Source organism: Nicotiana tabacum, chromosome 10 (genome assembly GCF_000715075.1).
Source record: "Nicotiana tabacum cultivar K326 chromosome 10, ASM71507v2, whole genome shotgun sequence".
NCBI lineage: Eukaryota > Viridiplantae > Streptophyta > Magnoliopsida > Solanales > Solanaceae > Nicotiana > Nicotiana tabacum.
Window position 1 is genome coordinate 164,322,322 of NC_134089.1, and position 8,017 is coordinate 164,330,338.

The following is an 8,017-nucleotide window of genomic DNA, read 5'->3' on the forward strand; positions in this document are numbered from 1 at the left end:
AAACTAGAGTTCAAAAACTTAGATTTGGGATTCGTGTTTCCCTGGTTAGATTCGGACCAAACCAAGTATGGTTTGGTCACGAGGGGGGCCTGGGGAGTGTCTGGTATGATTTCAAGGCAGATCGGTGTAGATTAGGTTCCGACTCGAATCTTCAAATGAAGATTCGAGAAGGCGGGATAGGATTCGAGGTATGTGGTTGGTAGATTTGGGTTCAGGACGTCAAGGGGGTTCTATGGTGTTAAGGGGAAGGTCACCGGCGTTCATGCCGCCGGTTTTCATGGTGGGGGATACTAGGGCGGCTCTAGGGTTTGGGGGTTGTGGTGAGGACGACGAAGGCTGGGGTTTGGATAGGGGGCAGGGTAGTGTTAGGAGTTTATATAGTTAGTGAGCAAATGGATCCTGGCCGTTGGATGAGATGAGATGAAGGGCCAGGATCCTTTGGCTAACCAGGGACGACGTCGTTTCAAGGATAAAGGTTTGGGGTCGGTCCGGGTGAGACGGGTCGGGTTTGTTGGTGGGTTACGGGGAATGTGATCTTGGCCGTTGATCAATTTGAGATCAACGGCCTAGATCAGACTGCAGTAAAACGGTGTCGTTTGGAAGGCCCCCTGAGGCCAGCTGGTCTGGACCGGGTTTGGGCTGAGTTTGTTTGGGCTTGTTTTGTTTTAAAAACCGGACTGGCCCAAGTCCGAAACTCCTTCTTTTCTTTTTTTTTCTTTTTAATTCCTTAAAATAATTTGCCAAATAATACCATGTAAACATTGGACAACAATTATCACACAATTAACATTTAATTATACTAAACACTTAATGACAAAATACAATGAAGAACGCACATATTTTATTTTTCTTTTAATAAACAGATTGCGGTTCACACGACATATAGACATATATTTTTTATATTTTTTTTTGAATAAAACAACCATGGGCAAAATCAACAAATAACTAGCAAAAAATGCCACGTAAAAATCCAGCAAATGTACAGTAAAAACCAATTGCTATTATTTTTTTTCTTTTGGAGTGATTGTCGCGTAAAACAAAAATTACGTGCTCACATCTGCCCCTCTTTGTTCGGAAACACGAAGAGTTTTCGTGCAAAGATAAAGTGAGCGTGTATGAGCGATTTTTGCCTATGGACCACTCCGTACGAAGCATTTTTGAAAGATCTGACCGAATCTTGCTTCAAAGATTTCCTACATATCCTGGGCTAAACAGGAATCAGGTCAATGTAGTTCGGGAAGTTTTGGTAGCTGGGACTACCATGGGATGGCAATGCTTGCTGCTACTGCTGTTGCTGTTGTCACTGCTACGTCACTGACCGCCTTATTACAACCAAACGAAAATTGGAAACTGAACTAACTACTTATATGCATGTCAACTGCTAGTTACAAGATTCCTATCTATGATTCTTTTACGACTTGATCTTGGGTCTTAGCTGCTCCTGCTTGTAGACTCCGATCTGAATCTTGATGCTTGCGAGTTGCGGCGACTTGTTCAACCTCTGGGATACTGAGTGAGATACGATTGGCAGGGTTTAGGACCTTAGTCAAACGTTGGAGTCGATCTGCTCTCCATTCGCTCTGATATCTCTGGATGTCTTCTCTCTTTTTTTTTTTTTTTGGGAGTAGTGGGGAATAAACACCTTCGCCATTTTCAACGTGTCAGGACTATTGGAGTATGATTTAGACGTAGTACCTCTTGACCGCATCTGCATTTACTGCTGTGTCGGGGTCATTTCCTTCGAGATCACCTAAATACAATGCTCCTCTTGGCAATATTTTCCTTACGATGTATGGGCCTTTCCAATTTGGGGCAAACTTTCCTTTTGCTTCTTCATGATGCGGCAGAATACGCCTCAGTACCAGCTGACCTACTTCGAAATTCCGGGGTCGGACTTTCTTGTTGTAAGCACGGGCCATCCTTCGTTGGTATAACTGTCCGTGACAAACTGCAGCCATCCGCTTTTCATCAATCAACGTCAATTGCTCTAACCGAGTCTTAACCCACTCGCTGTCCTCGATTTCTGCTTCGACAATGATTCAAAGCGAAGGAATTTCTACCTCTGCCGGTATTACAGCCTCGGTCCCATAAACCAAAAGATAAGGAGTCGCTCCCACCGATGTACGTACCGTAGTGCGGTACCCCAATAATGCAAAAGGTAACTGCTCATGCCACTGTCGGGAACTTTGTATTGTCTTCCTCAAAATCTTCTTGATGTTTTTATTTGCAGCTTCCACAGCACCATTGGCTTTTGGCCGATAAGGAGTGGAATTCCTGTGTGTTATCTTGAATTGCTCGCACACATCTCCCATCAAGTGACTGTTCAAGTTTGCCGCATTATCTGTAATGATAGTCGTAGGAATACCGAAGCGACAGATAATATTTGAGTGTACAAAATCCACTACAGCTTTCTTGGTGACCGACTTGAGAGTGACAGCCTCTACCCATTTCGTAAAGTAGTCTATGGCAACTAGTATAAACCTGTGTCCGTTTGAGGCCTTTAGTTCAATTGGTCCAATGACGTCCATGCCCCAGGCGACAAATGGCCATGGTGTGGACATGGGATGCAGTTCCGTGGGAGGTGCATGAATCAAATCACCGTGCACCTGACACTGATGACACTTCCGAACGAAACTAAAGCAATCCTTTTCCATGGTCATCCAGTAATAACCTGCTCGGAGGATTTTCTTCGCTAAGACATACCCGTTCATGTGAGGTCCGCACACACCTGCGTGTACTTCGTGCATGATCTTTCTCGATTCCTCGATATCGACACATCTTAGGAGATTGAGGTCCGGGGTCCTCTTATATAACAATTCACCGCTTAGAAAGAAACCACTTGCATGTCGCCTAATGGTCCTCTTCTGATCTCCAGCAACATTCTCTGGGTATTCTTGCGTCTTCAGGAACCTCTTGATGTCATGGTACCAAGGCTGCGTATTTGATCCCGCCTCGATTACACTGCAGTAACCGTGTCTTTCCTTGATTTGGATTACCAAAGGATCGACGTGGGCGTTGCCCGGGTAGGGTAGCATAGAAGCCAGAGTAGCAAGTGCATCTGCCAGTTCATTGTGACACCTCGGAATATATCTGAACTCTATTGAGGTAAAGCGCTTGCTGAGGTCCTCCACATGTTGTCGGTATGGAATAAGTTTGACATCCCGAGTTTCCCACTCGCCTTGAACTTGCCGGATGATCAAGTCAGAATCTCCCATAATCAGTAAGTCTTTGACATCCTGATCGATTGCCATATGCATGCCCATAATGCAGGCTTCATATTCAGCTGTATTATTTGTGCAGAAGAAACGAAGTCTAGCTGTGGCGGGATAATGCTGATCGGTAGGTGAGATCAAAATTGCCCCAATCCCTATACCCTTGGCGTTCACGGCCCCGTCGAAGAACATCTTCCAAACATGAGCTTCCTCCGAGATCACTTCTACGGTATTTACCTCTTCATCTGGAAAGTAGGTATCCAATGGCTGGTATTCCTCATCGACCGGGTTTTCGGCCAAATGATCTGCTAACGCCTGGGCTTTCATTGCCGTGCGAGTGACATAAACTATGTCGAATTCCGTAAGCAAGATTTGCCATTTAGCCAGTCTCTCAGTAGGCATTGGTTTCTGAAATATATACTTCAAGGGATCCAATCTGCTTATGAGGAATGTAGTGTGGGTTTGGAGATAATGTCTCAGCTTTTGAGCAACCCATGTGAGAGCGCAGCATGTCCTTTCCAGCAGAGTGTATTTGGCCTCGTAGCTGGTGAATTTCTTGCTCAAGTAGTAGATTGCTTGTTCCTTCTTTCCGGTTATGTCGTGTTGCCTGAGGACGCAACCGAAAGAGTTCTCCAAGACTGTCAGATACAAGAAAAGTGGCCTCCCTGGTTCTGGAGGGACCAAGACTGGGGGATTCGAAAGGTATTCTTTGACTTTATCAAAGGCTTCTTGACACTCCGTTGTCCACTTAATCGCCGCATCTTTCCTTAACAGCTTGAATATGGGCTCACACGTGCTTGTCAGCTGGGCAATAAACCGACTGATGTAGTTCAACCTGCCCAACAGACTCATCACGTCTTTCTTCGTTCTCGGGGGAGGTAGATCTCTGATAGATTTTATCTTAGTTGGATCTAGCTCGATCCCTCTCCTGCTTACGATGAAACCCAAAAGTTTGCCCGACGGAACTCCGAAAGCGCATTTGGCTGGATTTAGCTTCAAGTCATACTTCCTTAGCCTCTCGAAGAATTTCCTCAAGTCTTGGATGTGATTATCCTGCGTCCTGGACTTGACTATCACATCGTCGACGTACACCTCTATTTCCTGGTGCATCATGTCATGGAAAATGGCGGTCATGGCCCTCATGTAAGTAGCCCCAGCATTCTTCAGACCAAATGGCATGACCCGGTAACAGTAGGTGCCCCAAGGCGTGGTGAAGGCGGTTTTCTCGGCGTCCTCTTCATCCATCAGTACCTGATGATACCCAGTGTAACAATCTACAAAAGACTGTATCTCGTGTTTGGCACAATTATCAACGAGGATGTGGATGTTGGGCAGCGGGAAATTATCCTTAGGACTTGCTCTGTTCAAATCTCGGTAATCTACACATACTCGAGTTTTCCCGTCCTTCTTTGGTACTGGAACCACATTCGCCAACCATGTTGTATATTGGACTACCCGGATCACTCCCGTTTTCAACTGTTTGGTGATCTCCTCCTTAATCTTGTCACTGACCTCAGTTTTGAATTTTCGTTGCTTTTGTTGAACTGGAGGACAATCAGGATGAATCGGCAATTTGTGAACCACTAGATCGACACCTAGTCCCGGCATGTCATCATATGACCAAGCAAACACGTCTTTAAATTCAGGAAGAAGTTGAATTATCGCCTCTCGCGTTTTCTTGTCCGTGTGAATGCTTATCTTGGTCTCCCGAATTTCTTCCGGGGTTCCTAAATTTACCGGTTCAATGTCATTCAGATTTGGCTTAGGTTTATTCTCGAAATATTCCAACTCTCGGTTTATCTCCCTAAAAGCCTCTTCCGCATCATATTCTGGTTCTGGGTTTATTAATTCGCAGTTAAATAGCTCATTGTGATCTGGGCGTGAAGTCCGCAAGCATGTCATATTTAAAGCCGCATTATTAGGACTGAAAAGGAAGGTAAGAGGAAAAGTAATAAAAATCAGAACAAAAGAAAGAAATAAGAAAGCAATGATGATGATGATTTTTTTTTATTTTTTTTTTGTATTTTTGTATATTTTCTTTGGAAAGTTGGAGGACAACAATGTTTACAACTAGGAATTCAAAACAACAATTGAAAAGAAGAAAACGTTCAAGTTATGTCCCGGAGATAACTTGTGATACAGGAAAGGTGGCAGGACAGGTCTACCCGGACTTCCGTCTAGTCGGGAATGGCGTGGCCTCCCAGTTTTGGAGTTTGGCGTTTGGCCCCATGTACATCATCTCGGCAGTGCTTGTGCCTTCGCCTGGTTGAACCATGTGGACCTCGTAGAGTATTTCCCTCATTGCTCCACATATTTCCTCGATTTCCTCAGCTGTGAAGACCTCATCATCTTCTTCTTCAGCGTACCTTGGCCTGACAAAAGTCGCGTATAAATCCGGCAATGGTTGAGGCAACTTCCAGCCTTCATTTCTCCTTTTCTTTGCCCACTTTTCGTCTGCTGGAGTAGGTTTGAAACCTAGTCCAAAAGGTTTCTTGACGACTGGCAAAGTAATGGGTTCTGTTATTCCCTGAAGGGTTCGTCCAAGTCCCTTCTCTGGCCTAAATCCGTGCCGGATCATCTCTTTGGCCACCATGATTGAGGCGTTAGATAAGAAAGGCTGGGGGCAAGGTATTCCCTCTTCGTGTTGCTCTGCCAGCACAACCTCGAACGCTTGATAGACCGTATGTTCGCTCCCTTCTCTTGGTTCAAGATACGGGATGGATGGGTCCCGATAAATGGCATGTTCGTCTTCCCCATGGACCACGATCTCTTGGTCCTCATGCTCGAACTTCACCATCTGGTGAAGAGTGGAAGGCACGGCTCCTGCCGCATGGATCCAAGGTCTGCCAAGGAGGAAATTGTAGGATGTGTCCATGTCGATCACTTGGAAGGTTACTCGAAATTCGACTGGTCCTATGACCAGCAGCAGGTCTATCTCTCCCATGGTATCCCTTTTGATGCCGTCGAAAGCTCTTACGCAGACGTTGTTGGGTCGGATTCTTCCTGCCCCAATTTCCATTCTTTGTAGCGTGGAGAACGGGCAAATGTCAACACCTGATCCCCCATCCAGCATTACCCGCTTGACATAGTAGTCCTCGCATTTAACTGTTAAGTGCAAGGCCTTGTTGTGTGCTGCTCCTTCCGGGGGTAAATCATTCTTGCTGAAAGAGATTTGGTTGACGGCGAAGAATCTTTCTGTCATCCGCTCTAGTTGCCCAACCGAGGTTTCAACTGGCACATGTGCCTCATTCAGGGTCTTCAGTAAGATCTTTTGATGCTCGGCCGATCTTATCAATAATGACAGCATGGATACTTGCTCAGGGTGCTTGCGCAGCTGATCTATCACTTCGTAATCCGGCATCTTCATTTGTTGGAAAAATACTTTCGCCTCTTCAACACTCACGGGCTTCTTTGGAGGGAAGCGCCTTTGTGTGGCGTTGTTCAGTTCTTGGGTATTTGAGTACCCTCCAATGAAAGTATTTTCTGGAAGTTCTCCCATGACCTCTTTTCCTTTGTACATTACCAAAGTCTTTTGATAATTCCACGGCACTGTGGACGGGTTGGTCATTGGCTTTTGTGGCACGCGTCCGATAACCATTGGCTCATTCAGCCGAGGTGGTTGAATCGTTCCCCGGACCACATAGGCCCCTTTTGGCACGTACATAGGTTTTGTCTTTTTGATCCCGAAGTTCTGCGCCTTCTCAGCTCGACCTCGTGGTATGTAAAGAACTTCATTTTTTACAGGTACCACTTTCTTCTCTACCTTCTTTTTAGGCTTGTTCTTTATAGCCTTGACCACTTCCCCCATTTCAGGTTTCTGGTCCATTTCGGGCCTCTTCCCCGTGTCGACAATGGCGATTATAGCTTTCAAAGCAGGATCGAACTCTTTGTCTTCACAAATCATTCCGATCAGCGGCCCATTATTGTGAGCAGGTAATAGATTGTTAGTTACGTTCGGGACTTCCTCGTCCCTTAGCACTATTTTCCCTTGCTCGATCAAATTTTTGACCACTCTTTTCAATGACCAACAGTCGTTTGTATCGTGTCCCTCGGCCCCCGAATGATAGGCGCATCTGACTCCGGCTTTGTAAGAAGGAGATGTCGGGTTTTGCCTTGTTTGAGGGATTGGTTGCAAGAAACCCAATTGGACTAGCTTAGGGAACAAAGTAGAGTATTGTTCACCGATGGGCGTGAAAGTCCGCCGTCGAGGTGGCTCTTGGGGGCGGTAGTTATTCTGCGGGGGTTGTGGGTTATAGTGGTTGCGGTAAGGAGGCTGATTTCTGGGAGGTGGAGCTGGGCCTCGGTTGGCTTGTTGTGGTGGATGGTTATAAGGTTGGGCATTCATGACCATATAAGGTTGATGAGCATATGCCACATTTGAGTGGGGGTAGTAGTGTTGTGGGGCCCTTTCCGGAAAATGGGACCTGGGATGACGATACTCCCTTGCTTCAGAGGCTGCCATAGCCGTTTCTTCCTTCTTCTTCCCCCTTGTCGTTCCTCCGGACCCGCTTTGGACGGCCTGGGAGGTTGCCCATATGGCTGCTTGACTCAGAATCCGACCTGTTTTCAGCCCATTCTCTACCATCTCTCCTATCTTGATCGCTTCCGCGAATGGCTTACCCATGGCCGACATCATGTTTTGGAAATAGTCAGACTCTTGAGCCTGGAGAAAGGTAGTGACCATTTCCACTTCATCCATGGGGGGCTTCACCCTCGACGCCTGTTCACGCCACTTAATAGCATACTCTCTAAAGCTTTCCGAAGGCTTCTTCTTCAAATTCGACAGAGAGTTTCGGTCTGGCGCA